A 23765-nucleotide genomic window follows, 5' to 3' on the forward strand; every position below is an offset into this window, starting at 1 on the left:
CTCTGGTCTGGAATGTAAATTTATAGCAATTCTTTTCGTTGATAATCTTTAAAAATAAACAGGTGAGAATAAATATAGATTTCTCACTGAAGGTAAATTTTAAGCTGAAGAAATATGCTTTCATCAGTCGTCTTGCCAGCAGCTATCAGCTTTGCACCAGTCCTAATAAATTTTACAGAACCACAGAGTGGAAGGCCTCCAAATGAAAGCAAGAAGGTGGGTGATGTTGCTTGTCATGCCTCAAATAGAGCGACGTGATGCTCAACAGAAGAAAGGACAGACATTTTTTATTTAGTTTTGCTACGGTCAAAGATGGATGCTGGAAACCTATAAGAGAAGGTCTTTAAAATATTCAGAATATTTGCAGGTGAATTCAGGTAGAGAATTGGAAATTCATTCAATTTTTAAAGAAACTGTTTTCTTAATGTATGTATGACATGTATTCCCACGTGCAAAGTTGAAAAAATTAGTATATTAGCCTATGTTCACAGAGAATGCAATTTAAATAATCCAGATATATTAAAGTGCTTTGCGTCTTAGCAAACATAACTTTTCCACAGTTATTAATCAAAGAGAGAAAGCCATAAGGCTTTTTGGATGAGAAATGTCAAAGGGTCATTTCTAATATGGTACAAACTGCTTGATCATTAAAAACTTCCAGCAGTGACTCTTAAAGTAACTCAGATAACGATTCACAATTCTTTTTTTTTTTTTAATAGATCCCACCCTCCCTACCCTACCTGTCTAGGTCATCGCAAAGCACCGAGCTGATCTCCCTGTGCTATACTGCTGCTTCCCACTAGCTATTTTACGTTGGGCAGTGTATATATTTCACTGCTACTCTCACTTCGCCCCAGCTTCCCCCTCCCACCCCATGTCCTCAAGTCCATTCTCTATGTCTAGGTCTTTATTCCTGCCCTGCCACTAGGTTCACAGTACCTTTTTTTTTTTTTAGATTCCATATATATGTGTTAGCATGTGGTATTTGTTTTTCTCTTTCTGACTTACTTCACTCTGTATGACAGACTCTAGGTCCATCCACCTCACTACAAATAACTCAATTTCATTTCTTTTTATGGCTGAGTAATATTCTATCGTATATATGTGCCACATCTTCTTTATCCATTCGTCTGTCGATGAACACTTAGATTGCTTCCATGTCCTGGCTATAGTAAATAGTGCTGCCATGAACATTGTGGTACATGACTCTTTTTGAATTATGGTTTTCTCAGGGTATATGTCCAGTAGTGGTATTGCTGGGTCATATGGTAGTTCTCTTTTTAGTTTGTTAAGGAACCTCCATGCTGTTTTTCATAGTGGTTTTATCAATTTACATTCCCACCAACAGTGCCAAGGAAACCATAAACAAGACGAAAAGACAACCCTCAGAATGGGAGAAAATATTTGCAAATGAAACAACAAAGGATTAATCTCCAAAATATACAAACAGCTCATGGAGCTCAATATCAAAAAAACAAACAATCCAATTAAAAAATTGGCGGAAGACCTAAATAGACATTTCTCCGAAGAAGGCATACAGGTGGCCAAGAGGCAAGTGAAAAGCTGCTCAACATCACTAAACATTAGAGAAATGCAAATCAAAACTACAATGAGATATCACCTCACACCAGTCAGAATGGCCATTATCAAAAAATCCAGAAACAATAAATGCTGGAAAGGGTGTGGTGATTCACAATTCTTAATGCACATCAATGAATATTTTCTTCTCTATAAATATTACAGCAATAGTTTAACTCACAATATACCTGAAACAGGAGCTAGCAAAAAAGTATTGCATTGGTTGGTAAAGCTAACTAAAAACAAAACAAAAAAACAACAACAAAAATCTTTCTTTTCAGGTTAAGACTGCCTCCCTGATCTTGTGTACTCTGCACGCCTTCTTTTTGATTTCCAGTGCACTGACACACCAGGTCTCAGACTTCCAAGTATTTCTCCATTCAGAGTCAGAGACTTCCCATTTTTTTGTTTGATTTTTCTCTCTGTGTTCCATCAACCATTAGGCACCTCTGGCCTCTGCCTTTTCCACACGGTCTTGTCTGCGCTTTAGCTGATATCCTACTCACATATAACTTGTTAGCGTCCTCTGACATCTAGTAATGCCATAGGGGTGGGTTGGAAAGGTATTTACTTGTGTGATACATATTCTTTTGGAGGATATGTAGCTAAATTCAGATTTAGCTGGCTGCCATTATCATATCAGAAGCATGAGGCCAAAAAATTGATTTTGTTGGGATGATCTTTACTTCTTTTGAACCACAGCCTAAGGACTGAGTTAATATAGGAGAAAAGATAAAACAAAATGCAAGCAATTTTATGTTTATTCTCCTTTCCACAGATGTTTTTCAAGAACAGTGCCTACCACAAAGTAAAGGGTCAATAAATAGTTATTGAATGATGAACAAATGTTAAAGGAGAAAGGATTCATCTGATTTATATTCTTATTTTTATATTAAGTGACATTTATTGGTTAAATGTATACAAGGCATATGATATTTAAGGGACGTATAAATACCACATTGGAATAATAAATTTATCAGTGTTCCCTTCATCTTCCCAAAAAAGCCTAGAGAGAGAGCCTTAAAAGGAAACATATATCAGTTTTGCAATCTGTACATCAGTTGATATTCATAATAGGACTATAGGACTTTATAGCTAGCTCTGTGTTTCCCTTTATATCCCTTAAAAGGAATATATTCTTTTATATATGCATTGATTTTTTGATACATATAATTCTTTCATTAAAAAAAAATCCCTTTAAGTCTTTTAGACACTTGTTTGAAAGTACTGATGCACTGGGAGGATGAATCAATTCTAAGTGAGTCAATTTCATTTATTTTTATCAAGATCCCTTTTGAGAAAGAGACCTCTAATCATCACCATAAAAACTGCTAATAAAAAAAGAAAAATGTATTTTGTATTGATGAAATAATCATGAAATTTATACACAATAATACTCTGAGCAATTATAGTTAATCAATGTAATCAGGTATCAGTTTGTCTAGTCTGTCCTTAGTAATAGAAACTAACAATAGTTGATTTTTAAAAGAAGACTGTTGACAGTAATAAATAACCAATGATCTTTTCTAATTTATCCTGAAACATCTATCATTTATGATTTGTGGGTACAGACATCTTTAACTCAGAGTTTCATTAAAGACAGATAGGCTTGTCTGTGTACTGTTCCAAGCCCCTTAGGGTATTATTTGAAATAATTCATTGCATTCATTCACTGCATTCATATTGCTTCAATTAATGAAAAATAATGATTATAGTCAAGAAAATTCAATTATTTTTAAACTAGTACAGCTTAATCATAGACTTTTTTTTTTCTGTGTTCTCTCTCCCGTGCCTTTTTCATTGACCTATAGCTTGACCACTTTCTCAAGTTACTAGTCTTATCTCAAGATTAAAAAGGGCAAAAACAACAGCAACAGCAATAAGAATTCTCTGTATTTGGTGAAAACTGAGGCACTCCATCTCTTCCAAAATATCAGGCACCTGAATAAATGTAATGCTATGAACAAATTTATGTTGTGAATAAAAATATTTTGGTGTGCCAGATTGTTTTCCTGTTACACTTCTGATGTAGTTCTTCTGGTGAATTTCTGTTAAATTTCTGATATATTTCAGAATATTACCACAAATAGCAAAATTTAACTTTTTTACATCTTGAAAACTTCAAGTAAAAGTTCATGCATTATCTTTAAAGAATGACTTGCCTATCCATGTAGCTTATGGGAGACAGAGATCTCATTTATTTACAATATTCATGTTTTCAGTGAGTGATTAGTAAACAATTATAAAAGATATATGATCAAACTGACATAATAAGTGAATTTATTCATGTGTATCCAAAATGGCTAATTTCACTTACAGAAAAGGAAAAGAAAATCTACAAATAACATAGTAACATAGCTGATATAGCATTATGCTAATTGTATCACTGAGTACCATGAAACTAAAAACTTAACTGCTTTTTATCCTTTCTAAAAAACTATATCAGATATTTTATCAATGAATAGGCAGAAGTGGTCATAGGCAGTGTTAAATTTGGGGAAAATAAACAACTTCCACTAAAAGTTGAAAGTCCAAGTTATTCTTGTTTGGTTTAGCCCTGGGGGCAAGTCTGGTTTAGGGCAGGCTGAAGATGAACCCAAGCACAGCTGTCCACTGGTACCTATATTTGAGAATCCTCGGGTCAGACAAAAAAGACAGGATTTTCTAGGAAACCATTAAATGTCACAAACATCCTTAAAATATAAGATAACATTTAAATGTTTCTTCTACTGTTTTGGGATAATTATGACAATAGAATATTTTGATTGTATTAAATATAATTTTTAAAAGAAGCTCAACCAAGTTTTATATCCCCCTCAAACCGATACATTTCACATCACAGGATAAGAGGAATTTGTAATGTTTACCAGTCTGAGAAAAATCTCTTTAAAATCGATCTTTGAAATTTAATGTTATAAGTTCTCTCTTGTTTAGAGAGAGCTGTGCATTAAACCTGGCCAAACTACATTAAAACAATCATGACTATATACCATTACTGTCAATCACATCTCTTCCAAGCATTATAAAAGGGCCAAATACACCTCCTGCCCTTGAAATGACATCTAATTAAAGACAAAACAGTTGGCATTTGCTTTAAAAATATAAGTGGATTTTAGTTAGGCTTTTAGCCTATGAAGAAAAGACTAAATTTTATAAAAGATTTAAAACTAGTGTGGTAGTATCTAAAGTATTGTAATATTGTCTTTAGTATAGAACATAGGTAAGAAGAATACCATTTTGGTTAGTTTCTAGATCACATTTTGACCTGGTATATTCGTGTCATTGCTTATTTGAAAACAATGGATTCTTATGCTTGGGCTAGAGAAGGAAGCCATCACTGACATTTGGCAAGTAATAAATACAAGAGGTTGAGGGTGCCTGCTGTCGGGTTAAGAGGAAACATTATAACATGATGGAGAATATAAGTTATAGTAGGGAAGGAGAGCAAGAAGGATAAGCCTGGGTACCCAAAAAGTTGATGAGAAAAAAAGAAGGGCAAAAAATTTATAAGTTCTATATGTGGAATGGAAGGTTGGAATAGGAGATTAGAGACAAGTTCAAAATGCTTTTCTCATTGGGCTATAATTTGACCATTTTGTCAAGTTAGCAATCCTATATTATGTAAACAATTGGCTAAAACACATTTCTCTGTGATGATCGTACAATACTCAGTCTAGATTTAATGAGGCACTCAGTTCTTTCAAAAGATTAGAAAACCCAAATAACTAACTTCACAGTAAAATATAGCTGTTATCAATGAAAAGCTATCCTCCTGGTGAATCAGTTTTATGTATTTGTTCTCAATCTAATCTCACGGATAGAAAGAGTTTGACCCGAAATTTCATTTATTTGTGAGTTGGCATGCTTTGCTGAGCAACTGTGGAAGCTTATGGCCCAATTTTCATGAAGTCTGGAGGCTAAAGTGATCTCCAAGGCACATGGATGTAGACCAGAGGTATAGCATTTAGATTCTATTCTTGATTTGCTTAGAGATGGTGCAGGGAGGAAGTTGCACTGTTCAAGCAGACAACTTTTCAGGGCCAGAAACTTGCAGACGTGTGTTTGGGCAATAAGTACATAGTGATACTAATCAGTGGCACTGTTATGGAGTAAATTGTATTCCCTCTTATTCATATGTTGAAGCCCTAACCCCTATATGACTATATTTGGAGATGGGGCCTTAAAAGGGTAATTAAGGTAAAATGATATCATAAGGGTGGAGCTCTAATCCAATAGGACTGGTGTTCCTACAAAGAGTATGAGACACCAGAGAACGCTGTCTCTGCCCTTGCACAGAAAAGGGGGGCCTTATACAGACACAGTGAGAAGGGAGCTCTCTACAAGTCAGGCAATGTCTCACCAGAAACCAACCCTGATGGAACCTTGATCTTGGACTAGTAGCCCCCAGAACTGTGGAAAAAATAATTTATGTTTTTGAAGCCACCAAGTCTGTGGTATTTTTTTTATGGTAACCCAAGTAGACTAATACAGGCACAGTATTTCAGGAGACATAACTAGAGTTAGAAATAACATTTGCGGTCATGGAAGGATTATAGAACAATGGCCCATTTAAGGATGAAACTCTGCAATTTGGACTTATTGGCACCCTATTATAATTAGTAAAACCCATAATTATTTGGTACTTTGCAAGTCTCTTTATACACAGACATTGTTTTATTTAATCCCATTAATAATTATATGAGGTACATATTCTTAGCCTCTTCAACAACAAGCCTTGGAAAGAAAGGTAAAGTAACTTGGTCATGTTTCACTGGCAATAATTCAACGAATCTGATTTTAAATCAAGGTCTCCATGACCCAAATCCTCTATGACTCTAGATTCTTTGCTACTCTATTAACGAGTCACAATCTACAGTCACTTTAATGTAATGTCAGTAGTGCCCAAACCCAAGTGTATTGAAGAACAGGAACATCTAGAGACCATTTTAAAATGGCCATTTTCAGGTCTGACAAATGCAGATTTTTAATTCAGTGGATCTGCGATACATCCCTAAAAGCAATTAGGATATTCCCCAATTCTTTTTCAATTCCCTTATTTACAAAGTAATGTCAAAATTTCTTTTTCTTTTCACTACTTCTCTTTAGAGCTGGGATGTCCAGTATGGTAGCTACTGGCAACATCTGGCTACTGAGCAATTAAATGTGGCTTGTCTGAATTGAGATACAAAATAAATGTAAAATACACATTAGATTGTAAAGACTTAGTAAAAAAAATAATGAAAATAACTAATACATTTTTGTTGGTTACTTTTTGAAATAATTTTTAGATGTACTGTGTTAAATAAAATATTCTATTGGAATTAATTTCATCTGCTTGTTTTAATTTTTTCCTCTTAGTAACACTGCTTTATGATTAAATACCAATTTAGAGCTAACTGCTTCTTTAGAAGAGACATTTATAAAAGAGGGAAGTGCTTTGTGAAAAGATAAAGGAAATGCAATTAGTTGGTTTTGCAATGCCCATTTATGAAATGTAATCATTCTAACTGGTAGGTCATATATACTCAACCGTAAAAACTAGGTAAAATTTTCTCTAGTGGTGCTCTACTATATACTTTAGTATTTCTCTTTTCATACTCAGAATTAGTGTTTCCTGATGAAAAGGGCTTTAGGAAAGACTTGAAAGAAACCATTAGCCCTAAAGTCCTTAAGAAGTTGTCAAAATCAGAATTTTTTGTTATAACATTACATTTTTTCTAATACTCAGTACTATTTACATAGGCATTCAAAGCATAGTGGATACAACACTTTTCTGTCTCTGCTGTTGCATGATAACTACACTATTTCTGATAGAGGTAAGCATTCATCTGAAAACACATTCTGTTGAAGCACAGAATTTCATATAAATGTCTTAGGTCACAGACTTACTGTAACACGGTGCATTGACTGTAAAGAGTCTTAGTTTTATGATATTAAAGTCATATTATTAAATTTTTCTTAGAACTATGATTTCGAGAGTAATAAACTTCATTATTAATAGGACTCATACCCAGTTCTAAGATCTCTCATTTTTAGCTGGAGAACTTACATACTGTCTGCATTTTAGGCTTTTCTTTTGTAATGAAGCATTAAGATTATTTACTCTGTATGTTTTTTAAATGAAGTAATCGAGGTATTGTATCCATTTTGAAAGGTATTTGACAGAGAAAAATGCTGGTAATACAGCTTACTCTCTTCCTCCTCCTCTTTCTCCTTTTCTCCCTCATTTGCCTGTTCTGCAAACATTTTATATTTGGTTCCAGACATATACCTCACCTTTGAAAATAGTTGCATTTTTTTTTTTTTTTTTTGCGGTACGCGGGCCTCTCACGGTTGTGGCCTCTCCCGCTGCGGAGCACAGGCTCCGGACGCGCAGGCTCAGCGGCGATGGCCCACGGGCCCAGCCGCTCCGCGGCATGTGGGATCCTCCCGGACCGGGGCACGAACCCGTGTCCCCTGCATTGGCAGGCGGACTCTCAACCACTGGGCCACCAGGGAAGCCCAGTTGCAATATTTTTATACGTAGAAAACAAAATGTCTACTTCAGAGAGCATATCTGTTAGCAATGAGGTAATAAACCCCCCGAACTTAGAATTCAAATCAAATTAACTCATGAATCTATAGGCCATGCTTAAGGCTGGTGTACTAGTTCCTTACTGCTGCTGTAACAGATTACCACAAATTTAGTGGCTTGAAACAGCACAGATTTGTTATTTTACAGTTTTGGTGGTCAGAAGTCTGAAATGGGTCTAACAGGGCTAAAATGAAGGTGTCCGCGGAGCTGTCTTCCTCCTGGAAGCTCTGTGGGGAGCATCTGTTTCCTTCCTTCTCCAGTTTCTAGATGCCCTCTGCATTCTTGGGTCTATGGTCTCTTCTTATACCTTCAGAGCAGCAGTGTAGTATCATCAATCTCTCTTTCTCTCTGATCTCCTTCGCTGGCCTTCCTGCCTATCTCCTCTAAGAAGCCTTGAGATTACATTAGACCTACCCAGATAATCCAGGATAATCTCCTCATGTTAAGATTCTTAATCTAATCACACCTGAGACATCTTTTGTGTCATTTAGGTATCACTTATATATTTGCAGGTGCTAGGAATTACAACACGGATATCCTTGGGGATCATTATTTTGCCTACAAGCTGGGCACAGCTAATCCCCCTTAGGGTTCCACACTGGATTGAGGGTCAGCCAGCTCTGCTTTGGGGGCTTGTTGCTGGCTTTCTTCCAAGTGTCTCATCCTATGCGTCTACCACAAACCTGCATTCACAAAGGCCAGCCTTGTCATGTTCACACAGCACGAGCACAGTCAAATTGCCAAAGACACGGATTCAGGGAAGCCATTAACTGGGACCATCAATGCAATTAGTCTACCACACACTAAAGCTTAAAGGAAAATATAATTACACAAAATGAATTGACAATCTTGAATTGGTATGTATTTAATTATCTAGCTCATGTAGCATAATTCCATTTAAAAACTAAAAGGTGCTTAGCTTTAGGTAGCCATATCTACGTCTCTCAAGTTACCAAGGGGATTATAAATTCAAATTGTACCTTGATTATAGCTGGGCCACTCCTTAGTCTGAGGTCATCCCTCTTCAGACTACACTCTAGTGATTCAAATACCTTGCATTTCTTTGGTAGTAGTTACTTGGACCTTTATATTTATATGAAAAAATAAGTCTGTTTTGAAAGGTGGCAGGTATCAGCTGCAGGTATCCAACCAGTCACAAACTGTGTGCCTTTGAGCACGTTATGTATTTTAAAATGTTAAGTGCTCAATAACTATTCCCAATTATCAAATCTATTATATCCAATGTGATCGTCCAGGGATCCGTTTCTCCTGAGAGGCAGAGCACACCAAATAAACTGAGAAGGAACTGGAGGATATATGTTAATATAGGTTGGCATATACACATACTTGTGCAAAGATTATTTTGACTGTCAATTCTCACTATAAGATTTTCATAGTGAAATAGGAATGTCATGCCATATATAACACACACATTTTATGATGTGACCTGTGAATGAATGATCATTTTCAAAGGTTTCTGTTGACTGAGGAACTCTGTACCGTGTACAGAGATTTTGACTTACAGCCAGCTGCTAAAATTTCAGGCTGAATTCCTTTTGCCCTATCCAGGTGATAGGACCAAGGGAGTACAAATATTAATTCAATCACTAATTTATTTGTGAACTAACCATTAAAATACAGTACTTATTTGGTATTGAGCATACTTTTATGAAGATGTAGAACCTCATATGATTCATCTAACACTGATTCTAAAAAAACTGTCATGTCAAAAATTTTTAACATGACTGCACTTGAGTAGCTAAATTAAGGACTATTTGTAAAACATGATTTTAGTTTAATTTACCTCTCAGAGAAAAATAAGTTAGTTACACTGCGGCAGATTTCTACTCTTAAAACTAATTTTAAAACGTTTTAGATGTGTACGAACACAATGGATGCGAAAATGAATGTTTCATTACAATGTAAAGCCTGCTCTCTAGTGGTACCAGGCTGGTTATAAATTCAGGGAAAACAGTTTAATGGAAGATTATAATACTCAACAGTGGTTTATCATTTATTTTCTTTCAGAAGTAGCATGCTAAAAATATAACTACTATAAGCAAATGCATCAGCTCCACTGAAATGTTTATAATAGCAAAGTATCTCTACTGCACATGCCACTTAACAAATTTTTAAAAACAAATGTATATTAAATGACATGGAATATTTATTAAAAGTTAAATTAAAACACAACTTTGGGTTTCACTTCTGGTTTTCCTTGTAACATTTCCCATATTACTTGTCCCAGTTTACTTGTTATTGTGATGATTGACATCGAATAGGAAGTCATTCTTAGTGGCACATGTGCCCTGTTGTTGGGTCAAGTGGATAAGAAACCTGTATTAATAAGCTTGAGTCTATTCCACTGACTTATCTGGTGACTGTGGCCTAAGTCACCAGATTATTTTTCTAAACTGCCTTTATAATAGTAATTAGAAATCTAATGGATAGAGAAAAATCTGGCTGAAAGATATTTGTTTATAAAAATAAAAGAACACAGGAAAATGCTTACTTTAACATACTAGGCCCTTAACACCTTGTTAACTATAGAGGAGAGTTAATTAAACTGGATAATTCTTGAACAATTTCAGAGGGCACATGGGGAAAAGAGGTTCCATTTCCTTGTTAATTCCACTGTGGAGATTTTAAAAATAAAGTGGTAGTTTGAGGCTCCAAGATACATTAAACTTATTGATCTATTACCCAAATTTGTTTCTGTTGTACTTTATGGGCTTAGCTTATTTGAAAGATTGCTTTTCTAGGCATTTTGCAAAAGTTTTATGTCCCTTTCCCTTGTTGAAATATTTATATGTATACAAAATGAGTTTTTAGAAAGGAGCAATCATTTTTCTGACCCTGTGCTTAGAAAAATGATCTGTTAATATATCTCTAGTCTCTGCAGAGTCACATGACCAACCTAACAAAAAATAAATAAAGCCTTGGCCCATAAAGGGGTTTCTAAAAGATTCTTAGAATGAAGGCTAAATATTTTAACTGTGTTTAGTGTTCAAGAAATACTATATGTAATTTTTGTCTGTTTCTTTTATGTTTTCTTATCAAATTTAGAGACAAATACTGCATCCATTTAAAGAGAAAAATTAGATACAATTTTTATGGATGCATATACCGTGAAACCACCACCATGGTTGACGTACAGGATATTTCCATCACTTCCCCCAAACTTCATTGTGCTGCTTTGCACTCTATCCTTCCCTCTGCCCCTGCCAGGCAACTGCTGATGTGCTATTTATCATCATAGGTTAGTTTCCATTTTCAGTAATTGTGTGATTTCATTTCTCTTGATTAAAGATCTAGGAGTGAAATGAGTAAATAATACGTTAAGTGTTTGTACAATGTTTAGGAAACCTCCAAACACCCCATCAGCAGAGATTTTCAATGGTTTCACATTTTTGCCAACCCACTGTATTATCAGTCTTTAATTTTAGACATGCTAATATGTGCATAGTTTTTTGTTTTTTCATTTGCATTTCCTGACGACTAATGGGGTGGAGATCATTTACATGTGCTTATTTGCCATGTGTTTATTGTCTTTCAAGGGATTTTTCTATTTCAGCTAAAGTGTTGAATAATTTGGCCTACAATTGTTCATAACTTATTTTTTATTCTTTTAAAGTTTGTAGAATTTGTAGTGTCAGTCTTTCATTTACAATATTGACAAATTGTGTTCTCTCTCTTTTTTTCTTCATCAGTCTAGCTCCATGTTTATCCATTTTGTTGATCATCTCAGAGAATGAACTTTTGGCTTTGTTGAATTTAACGGTTTGTTAGTTTTCAGTTTCTTTGGTGTCTTCTCTTGTGCTTATTATCCTCTTTCTTTCACTTACTTTGACTGGACTTGTGGATTTGTGACTTTCTCCTTATAGTTCTATTTGCAAATTTTTGCTTCTGTATCTTGAAACTCTTTTATTAGAAGAAAAAAGAAGCAACTCTCAGTTTCATTGATTTTCCTGTTTTTCTGGTCTTGATTTCAGAAACTCTGGTTTTTATTATTTTTTTCTTCTGCTTTCTTTAAGATTTCTTTGCTCTTCCTTTTCTTGTTTCTTAAGGTGCTTAAGGTATTTATTGATTTTTTTTTATTTTCCTTCTTTTTGATTATAGACTTTTATAGCTATAAGTTTCCCTCTAAGCACTGAGTTTGCTGCATCCCATAACTTTGGTAGGCTATAGTTTCATTTTCATTCATTGCAAAGTACTTTCTATTTTTTGTTGTATTCTTTTGAACAGAATTGTTATTTAGGAGTGTGTTGTTTAATCTCCACATATTTGTATATTTCCCAAATTTACTTCTGTTAGTGATTTTTAATTTAATTCCATTGTGGTTGCAAACTATATCTTGTATGATTTCAATCTTTAAATTAATTGAAGCTTGCCTTTAAAGACTAAGATATAGTCTATCCTACAGAATGTTTCATGTGCACTTGAGAAGAATGTGTATTATGCTGTGGTGGGATGGAGTCTTCTATAGATGTATATTAGAGCCAATCAGTTTGTAGGTTTGTTCAAGTCTTCTACTTCCTTGCTGATCTTCTCCCTAATTGTTCTATCCATTATTGAAAGTGGTACACTGAGTTCTCTAACTCTTACTGTAAAATTGTCTACTTGTCTATTCGATTCTGCCATTTTTTCTTTGTGCATTTTCAGGCTATTTTTAGGTGTACACATGTTTATGTGTTATGTCACCCTGACTGATTGGTCCTTTTATCATTTTAAAATGTACTTTGTCCCTACTAACAATTTTTACCTTAACATCTATATTAGTATAACTATTCTGGCTCTTTTTTCCTTATTTTTAGCACAATATCTTTTTTCGTCTTTTTATTTTTAACTTATTTGTGTCTTTGTATCTAGGATGTGTCTCCTGTAGACAGCATATAGTTGGATCATGATCTTTTATCCATTTGATCCATTGCTACTATTGGATTGAAGTGTTAGTTCATTTTTATTTAATGCAATTACTGATAAGGTAGGTTGATGTCTGTGATTTTTTCCCCTGTTTTCTGTAAATCTTGTCTCTTCTGTTCTTCTATCCCTCCTTTACTTATTGTGTATTAAATAGATATTTTATAGTATGTCATTTTTATTCCCTTGGTGTTTCTGTTACTATATTTTGTGAGTTATTTTCTTAGTGGTTTTCCTGCAGATTAAAATCAACATCTTTACTTATAATAATATATTTCAGACTAATATCAGCTAAATTTCAATAGTATTCAAAAACTTTCTCCAATATATCCCTGCTGTTCTCCCTTCTTTGTACTAACATTATCACAAAACTACATCCTTTTATACTATAATCCCATCAACATAGTTTTATAATTATTGTTATATGCAGTTATCTTAAATCATGTAGGAAAAAAAGAATTACCAACAAAAATATACTTATATGCCTTCTATATTTACCTATGTAGACTGGTGCTCTTTATTTCTTCACAAATGATGCTGTCTAGTGTCCTTTTATTTCAGCCAGAAGGATTCCCTGAAGTATTTCTTATAAGGCAGGGCTGCTAACAATGAATTTTCTGTTTTTGTTTATCTTGGTATAATCTTAATTTCTCCTTGATTTTTGAAGGGTAGTTTTGCTGGATATAGATTTCTTGGTTGACAATCTTTTTCTTTTAGCACTTTGAATATGTTGTCCCATTGCCTGCTGGACTCCATGGTTTCTAATGGGAAGTAAGATTTTAACCTCTTTGAGGATCCCTTGTACTTGATCAGTAACTTTCTTGCTGCTTCTGAGATTCTCTTTTTCGTTTGGCTTTCAACAGTTGTCCTGTGATGTGTCTAGATATTTGTGCTAAGTTTATACTAGTTGGAAGTCATTGAGCTTCTTGGATATGAAAATGTTTTCCATTAAATTTGGAAAGTTATTGACCATTATTTCTCCAGAAAGTCTTTCTGTCCCTTTCTCTCTCTCTTTTCCCTAACAGACTCCCACTAGATCTTGTACATTTGATAGTGTCCCACAAGTCTTTAAGGCTCTGATAACTTTCCTTTATTATGTTTTCTTTATGTTACTAAGACTGGGAAAACTTATTTGACCTATGTCCTAGTTTGAGTATGGTCCCTCCAAAATTTGTGTCCATCTAGAACATCAGAATGTGAGCTGATTTGGAAAAAGAGTTTTTGTATATGTAATTAGTTAAGATGAGGTTATACTAAGTTAGGGTTGGCCCTAAATTCAATGATTGACATCATTATACATTTCTTTCCCTTCTGCATATATGAGTTTCTTTAACTCTTTGAATGTATTTGTAATAGTTGATTAAAGTCTCTGTCTAGCAATTTCAACGTGTGGGCTGCCTCAGGGACTTTTTTTGTTGACTTCTTTTTCTGTCTAGGCTTCATACTTTCCTATTTATTTAAATATCTCATAATTTTTTTGTAAACTAGATACTTCAAATAATATAGTATTATTCACAGTAGCCAAGCTATGGAAAAAACTCTAAATGTTCATCTATGGATGAATGGATAAAGAAAATGTAGTATATACACACAATAAAATCTTATTAAAAAAGAAGGAAATCCTGCCCTGTGTGACTACTGAAACTAGAGGACATTATGCTGAGTGAAATAAGCCAGTCACAGAAGGACAAATGCTGCATGATTCCACTTACATGAGGAATCTAAAATCGTCAAACTCAGAGAAGCAGAGAGTAGAATGGTGGTTTCCAGGGGTTGGAGGGAGGGAGAAATTGGGAGTTGTTCAATGAGTATAAAGCTTCATTTAGGCAGGATGAATAATTTTTAAAGATCTGCTGTACAATATAGTGCTTATAATTAACAATACTGTACTGTTCACTTAAAATTTTTGTTAAGAGAGTCAGTCTCTTAAGTGTTCTTACCACAAAATGAAACAAAAACAAAGGTTTGTGAGGAGATTTTTGAAGGAAATTTTTGGAGTTGATGGATATATGTATTATCTTGATTTTGGTAATGGTTTCATGGGGGCATGCCCATACCCAAACTCATAAAATCATATACAATAAATATGTTTAGTGTCTTGTATATCAATTATACCTCAATAAGGCTATAAGAAAGAAAGAATGAAGGGAAGAAGGAAAAGAGAGAAAGAAAGAAAGGATGAAGGAAAGAAGGAAGGAAGGAAGGAAAGAAAGAAAGAAAGAAAGGATGAAGGAAAGAAGGAAAGAAGGAAGGAAGGAAAGAAAAGAAAGAAAGAAAGAAAGGCAATTCTAGAAATCAGATCCTCTCCTCCCCAGCATTTTCTGTTGTTGCCTTTGTTGTTGCTGTTAGTTTACTGATTTTCCTGGATTAATTATATACAGCCTGTATTCTTTGTCATATGTGACCACTGAAATTTATGAGTGAATTGTTTAGTGGTCAGCTAAAGATTGGACAGAAATTTCTTTAAATGCCTAGATCAAATAATTCCCACATTCTTTGCTGAGGAGCTGTGTGTATCTCTGCATTTGTGTTGTGGCTTTACATCAATGCTATGACAGGCAGTTTACCACTTTGAATTAGCCTTCACTTCCTGCTTGCACACAGTCTCAAGGTCAGGCAGAAGTGAGAGACTAGGACCCCCTCAGTCCTTTCCAGAACATCTGCATAGCCCTGATCATGAGTTTTTAGATTTCCTTTTAGATTTCTGGAATATGTCTTCACTTTCTTAAAAAAAAAAATTATTGAAATAGAGTTGATTTACAATGTTGTATTAGTTTCAGGTGTATGTCTTAGCGTTTTAAAGCTTGTAATGAACATCTCAGTCCCTAGCTTTTTAAGTTCTTTTGGTCAGCCTCTTGTTAACTCCAATAAGTTATGCAACCTGAGGCAGATGTGAAGTTAAACAATTGCTTTTGATTGTTTTTGACAATTGCCCAGAGGATAGGAGCTCCTCACTCAAAGTAAGACATTTGACTAAGGCCAAATAAAGACAAACCCTGAGAATGGTGCTTTTTAGCAAGCTGCTGGTTAGGTAAGATCGTGACAGATCTCTGGGGATGGGACTTTTGGTGAGCTGCTGTCATTCTGCTCCAAACTGCTGATTTTAATAGCTATTGTATTTGTAAGACATACTTTTTAAGGTTATAACAGAGCTGAGAATCAGGTAAGGGCAAGTTAAAATTCCAGAAATCACACTCTTCTTCCAGAGATTCAACTGTTTTTCTTGTATAAACATGACTCACCTTGTTTAATCTTTTAGTTAATGTCCTGAGTTCAGAAAAAGTTGATTTCGACATTTTTATCAGAGTACTGGTTGCTTTAATGGAGAAATGGATTTTCAGAGGTCCTTACTCTGTCATTCTGGAAGTCAAATTCCTTCAAGTTTTAAAAGCACCATTGGTTCTTATTTGTCATTAGCCTAAAACTGTGAATTAATGTAAGAATTTACATTTGTAGAATTCTCTTTTCCAGTTCAAGTATGTAATTATGCTTCATTTTTTTCAGTTCATATATTAAATAGCTCAGTTTTATTGTATTCAATTTTCCTGTTATATTACCCAATTGCTTTGTACTAGTCTGAAGAAAAGCTTTCTGTATTTTTTCACATGGCCACTATACTGAACTCTCTTAATAATTCTAATAGCTTTCAGTTTATTCTCTTGGGTGTCTAGTGGGATTCTTAATTTCCATATGCAATCTTAAGGGTTGTTCTGTATACATATTTTTTCATTAATTAAAGCCAGGCTTGAAATAGATTTCTTTAAGGATTATTATGATTTTTAATTCTGAAACACTAGCCAATGATCTCAAGGGTCTACCCTCCAATGCTGTGTTAAGTATGAGTCCAAATTTTGTGGTGAAGGCAAAAAACATCTTGGTCAGTAAGATAGATAGTTCTAGTTTTGCTGGGTGGAATATGCCAAGTAAGCAAGGGCATGTGGGAATTATTTTTTAATATTTATCTATTCTCTTGCAGAACTTGTATGATACAGGGCTGGGTTGACAGTGAGGGAAATGAGGTACCTGTCTCAGGAACACAATTTAAGGGATTACCAAAAAAGCTCAGTAACCAAGATAAATAATATTTAATAAAATATTTAATAAATAAAACATAATACAAAATTGCATGACAAAAAATATCTAAATTTTAAATAAAGACAGACTTAGCACCAAGCCATGTTAGAGCCTTAGGTGCTCTAACCAATAGAGCAATAGGAAAAACCAATAACTGTTCTAATCACTTCATCCTAGTCCAACCCCTGAAATAATAGTTATACCAGTTATACCAGTAATTCTAGTGTTTTATTTTATGTTATTTGGTTTTATTTTTGAATTAGAATAAATTTAGTATCACGAAAAAAGTAGACCTTTATATCAAAAAACAATCTTATATATAGTATTTTCACAGGCTATAATTTCACTGTTGGAGAAATATCTATATATAGCATCCAATGGCACTTGGTATAGGACAGAAATTCTTCAAGACTTTTAGAAACACAAGCATGAAAGGGATTACCAGGTGCTGCTGGCCCAAACAAGGAATATTGTGTCACTCCCCTATATGTAGTCTTTCTAAAAGATTCAACAGATTACAATGAATAGGTACCTAAACCCAGTGACTAAAGATGACACATAGAAAAAAGTTTTGAATAACAACTCTACACTTTTTGTTAATTCAAAAAATATTGACACAGCACTTATGATTCAAGCATGTGCCAGCAGTGAGCATAGAGTATTGGGCCATATATGCAAAAATTTCTGCTCTCATATTCCTGTGGAGAAGCAGGGCATAAATAACATAAGTGAAATATCTAGTAAATGGATGGTAGTAACAGAGAAAAAGTAAAGTGAGAGTGTTGGATGTGAGACAGGTTCACATTTCAAATAAGAAGGCCGGGGAAGATCTTACTGAGAAATGACATTTGTGCCAAACCCTGAAGGAAGTAAGGGAGAAGGTCATGAAGATATTAGCAAGGAGAGCATTCCCACGGGGAGAAGACCTAGTGCAGAGATGCAAGGAAGAATCATTCTTGGCAAGTTCAAGAAGAAGTGTAAAAGCAGTGTGATTAGATCAGAGTGAGCCAGGTGGAAAGAAGCTGGACATGAGGTTAGAGAGGGACCAGGGGTGTAGGTGGGGGACCAGGGCATATGGATAGAAAGAACTTTGCCTTTTATTAAAAATGAGGTGGGAACACATTCCGGAGTTTTGAGTAGAAAAGCAACATGATTTGCATGAACAGTTTTAATATGTTCTTTCTGCCTATTGTGCTGAGAATAGGTTTCAAGGTACCAGAAGTGTAACTGCTGCTATAATATAGATAGAAGGGTGGAGCAGTCGCGGTTAGTAACATTGGAGGTGGTGAAAAGTGACAGAATTCTGAATTTTGAACACAGAATCAGCAGGATTTGGTTATTGAATGATTGGATTTGGGATCTTTAGAGAAACAGATGAATCAAAAATGATACCAAACATTTTGACTAAAGCAACTTTAAGAATGGAATTGCCATTAACAGAGGAGCTGGTTTGTGGGGGAATCTCAGATGTTCAGTTATGGCCATTTTATGTTTGACATGACATTCAAATAGAGGCTTTACTAAGCAGCTAGATATTATGGAGGCTGAATGATAGCTCTCCAATGATGTTCATGTCTCAATCCTTAGAAACTGTGAATGTTACCTTATGCAGGAAAAAAAGGACTTCACAGATATGATTAAGAATCTTAAAATGGAGGGATTATGCTGGATTATCCATGTGAGCCCAGTATAAGCACAAGGGTTCTTATAGGAGGGAAACAGGAGATTGGAATCAGTAGTAGGAGATGTGATGATGGAAACAAAATGTTGGAGCCATACAAACATGTGGCCCTGAGCTAAGGAATGCAGGCAACCTCTGTGCTGAGAATTTTCCACTGCTGTCTAAAGTGCATTTAAACGAAATTTGTTTTATCACTAATTATTAGAGGAGAAATGTAATATGCATTAATTAAAAATAACTCAAGCCAGAGAGATGAGATTCTCCTGATTCTATTTTCAGAGATCTTTGTCAAAGGAATACTAAGACAGATTTTGCATAATGGAATTATAAGAAAAGAAAATAATGTAATTATAATTTTTTTAAAATTATGTATTTGGTATAAACTGTGCCCCACTAGGATACCAAAGAGATAAATTTTCTTTGGCTCATCTAGTGCTGTTTTAATCTATATTAACACTAATACTACAGAGGTTATAGATCTCACATTTATGTTATTCTAAAAAACATAATAATTTTCATACTGAAGACTGTATTCACCTTGGTGAATACTAAATGAAAAGATATTCAATTTTCAAAGTACATTTAGATTGTCTACAGAACCAAAGAGCCATGAATTTATTAAAAGTGCATTATTAGAATCAAATGTAATTAGTCCTCAAATTTATGATTTCACATACATATTGACCAGGAAAAAATTGACAGATTATATACATACATGCAAATAGCATGGATTAAGGGTACTGGTTCAAGTGTTATGCAATGTTATCTGGCCCTGATTTAGAAAAGTGAGGAGCATTTGCTCCACATAAACTGAATGTTATATCAATGTGAGTTTCTGTATCTTAGTTAACCTTAACTATAACCAAGGGGTGCTTGGTTAGCGTTTGCACTATCTGAATCAGGAATCTATACTTCAGGGTGCTTAAGTACTTCAATATCATTCTTGAAATGTATATGTGCAGGTGTTATTAATTGTCATTAGTGATTTTAAAATCTTTTTTTCATTGATGAGATGAGTGGTGTGAAAAGACACAGTATGGCTAGAAAGATTTTACCAGTTCCCCACTAGCAAGTTTAACATTCTCACAGTAAGGAACCCCCACTAAATGGAGACTTTTTCTGACCAATCTGATTAGAGGTTTTTGGCTGACCCTGCCATCAGAATTTGGCTTCCTACAAGCCAGGTGAAAGATTTACTCCAAGAAAGAGAAAGTAAACAACTGTATTTAACGTAGGTAAAGGGTCAAATAAATGAAGACTGGCGCTTGACTGTTGAGTTAAATACCAGAATCAAGAGAAGCTTGCTTTTAGAATTAGAGAGATAAGAGTAGATGTGAAGAATCCAATAGAATGAAAAAAAATATGATTTTGAACAAAGAGGAGTAAATTGCTAGAATGATAGAATTAAGTTGTAAATTGGGATGAATTCTTGTGCACAAGTAGGGGACATAACTTTGGCTAGGATCACTGAGAATTCAACCAGAGGAACAGGAAGAAAGACAGGGAATATTTTCACAGAGGCAGGTAGATTTTTTTTTTTTTTAAATATCTTTATTGGGGTATAATTGCTTTACAATGGTGTGTTAGTTTCTGCTTTATAACAAAGTGTATCAGCTATACATATACATATGTTCCCATATGTCTTCCCTCTTGCGTCTCCCTCCCTCCCACTCTCCCCATCCCACCCCTCCAGGCTGTCACAAAGCACCGAGCTAATATCCCTGTGCCTTGCGGCTGCTTCCCCCCAGCTATCTACCTTACTACGTTTGTTAGTGTGTATATGTCCATGACTCTCTCTCGCCCTGTCAAAGCTCACCCTTCCCCCTCCCCATATCCTCAAGTCCGTTCTCCAGTAGGTCTGCGTCTTTATTCCTGTCTTACCCCTAGGTTCTTCATGACATTTTTTTCCCTTAAATTCCATATATATGTGTTAGCATACGGTATTTGTCTTTTTCTTTCTGACTTACTTCACTCTGTATGACAGACTCTAGGTCTATCCATCTCATTACAAATAGCTCAATTTCATTTCTTTTTAAGGCTGAGTAATATTCCATTGTGTATATGTGCCACATCTTCTTTATCCATTCATCCGATGATGGGCGCTTAGGTTGTTTCCATCTCCGGGCTATTGTAAATAGAGCTGCAATGAACATTTTGGTACATGACTCTTTTTGAATTTTGGTTTTCTCAGGGTATATGCCCAGTAGTGGGATTGCTGGGTCATATGGTAATTCTATTTGTAGTTTTTTAAGGAACCTCCATACTGTTCTCCATAGTGGCTGAACCAATTCACATTCCCACCAGCAGTGCAAGAGTGTCCCCTTTTCTCCACACCCTCTCCAGCATTTATTGTTTATAGATTTTTTGATGATGGCCATTCTGACTGGTGTGAGATGATATCTGAGGCAGGTAGATTTTATGTGTGACGTGGATCATGTGGAAGTTCTCTTCCAATTGCATCCATTTTGTCAGTGAGTAGGGTAGGAGCAAGTGTTGATGGTTGAAGAGAGGAGATAGCATGAACTGGTCACATGGAAGAGTGGATTGTGAACTGAAACATGGTTTCTGGCTTGCACAGAGGACCTATTTGAGATGAGGAATAGAAGAACAGACTGGAATCAGTGTGTCCCCTGACACATCTCTTTCTAGGATCATGGCCTTTCCACATGTGTGTTCTTAAAGAGTTTACATCAAACACTCTGTCTCTCTAGGTGGAACATCTTATGAGACTGTGGTAAAATTTCTGGCTCTATCTAACCTCACTTGAGCTCTAGCCCAGAGAAAACATGTGATTGGAAATTATTCAGTGATTTTTAAATATATTCCATTCTAGTTATCGGTTGATCTTTTCTCTCATCTAAGCACAATTAGGATTCATGCTCATGAGATTATCGCCAAAGGAAGTTGTTACAAAAGATTTTCTTGAAATGTTGTCTGTGTTTCTAAAATGTTAGTGATTTGCCTAGCACCTTCAAGATTTCCTTCTCATCTGATTGTGTTGAATGGACCCAAGCCAATTTGGCTGTTGAGCAACTGTTGGGTACTTTGGGTAAATATTGGTAGCCTCTGGCAGTTAGAGGTAGGTAGGAGCTACGCATCTTCTCTTCCACGATCTCAATACCAGCTGGCATGTTACAATAACTGCAAGTCTTATTCCAAATTCTGGTAAAGATACAAACATTGACTAGAATGCCAACACGAAACAGCCTAGCAATCTGTTCCTGTAGGCTTACTGAAGATCTCACTCTGCCCTGACCTGACACATTTTAGGGAGCACCTTGATAGGAAGTTTCACTCTGGCCTGCTAGCTTGCACAGAGGACCTATTTGAGATGAGGAATAGAAGAATAGACTGGAATCAGTGCATCCTTTGACACATCTCTTTCTAGGATTATGGCCTAGGATTTTGGCTTGTAGGAGGCCAAATGCTTTTCCCCCCTTTTTCCTTACCTTACAGGCCTCTAGTTCTCAATACATTTAAACAGATATCTTCAAATTAACAAGTCCAAAACAGAACTCCTTCTTTTCACTTCTAAACCTGCTCTTCCCTCAATCTTTCCCACCTAAACTGTGGCAACTTCATTTTTCCAATTACCTAAGCAAATCTTAATGTTATCCTTGATTCTTCTCTTTCTCTCAAACCCTGTATTTCATCTCTCAACAAGTTCTGTTGGCTCCACTTTCAAACTACACCTAGAATGCAACTATAGTATCAATACCACCTCCCCAGAAAAAGACATTATGATGTCTTACCTAGTTACTAAACACATTTCTAATTTTCACACTTCTTCATGTGTTTTGTATAGTCTATTCTGAGTATAGCAATCAGCTACAATCCACCATAGGATTGTAAGGATTGTACTGCATTGACTTTCTACTTCATGTATTAACAGCTAAAGGCTTACTAGTTGTATACATGACCCTCCATGTTCTGGTCACCCAATTCCTCCCTGCCCACATCTTCTATTGCTCTTCTAGAGACACTTCCAGAGACACAGACACTCATTCTGTCTGTGTCTCATAGGTCTCTTGACTGTTTCTTGATAACACTAGGCAGGAACCTGACTTAGGAATTGCTTATTTGCTGTTCCCTTCATGTGGAAACCTCTTACCCCATATTTAAACATATGGCTCACTTTCGAGTGTCACCATTTCTCTAAGCCTCTCTCTGGCCAATCTTTTAAAATTTGCAAACATGCCCTAGGCCTCTAAAACTATCTATCCCTTTTCCTTTTAAAATTTTTATCCCTAGAATTTAACACCATCTCCCATACTGAGTATTTTGCTTATTTATTTTATCATCTTCACCAAACTCAGGAATTTGAGATCCAGGAGGAGAGGTTTTCTTTCCCCTTCTCTCTCCGCCTCTCTGCCTCCTTTCCTTCCTTCCTTTCTTTTTCTTCTTCAAGTTCACTCAATCTGCCTTCTGGTATAGATACTTACCCTCTCCATTTTCTAGAAAAGAAACTGAAACACAGTGAGTAACTCCATTACTCCAGACCCTAGAGCTTATAAGGTGTGGAGCTGAGATTCAAGTCTAGGCAGACTGCAACCACAGTCCACGCTTATAATTTCTACTTAATTTCGTTAACTGATGCAGAGTGACATGACAGGTGTTCAAATATTTGTTGAGTACATTATCCTGCATCATCTGGGTGGCATGTCCTGCACTGTCTGGAGGCATAAGCTGTTCTTATGTTGTCTTCCTCTATGTACAAGGTGTGGTTCCCCACTTGGACTCTACAAGGTAAGGGTCATTGGAAGGAGAAAACCACTGCACTCTAGGCATTTCAGAAATCTTTCACTGAATTCAGAAGTTCTAGATCCATATGTCAATACAGAAGCTACTGACACCATGTGGCTACTGAGGACTTGAAATGTGGCTGATTTGACTTGAGACGTGGATAAATGTAAACTACACGCTGGATTTCAAAACAGT

The sequence above is a fragment of the Phocoena phocoena genome, chromosome 12, assembly GCF_963924675.1.
Source record: "Phocoena phocoena chromosome 12, mPhoPho1.1, whole genome shotgun sequence".
NCBI classification, from domain to species: domain Eukaryota; kingdom Metazoa; phylum Chordata; class Mammalia; order Artiodactyla; family Phocoenidae; genus Phocoena; species Phocoena phocoena.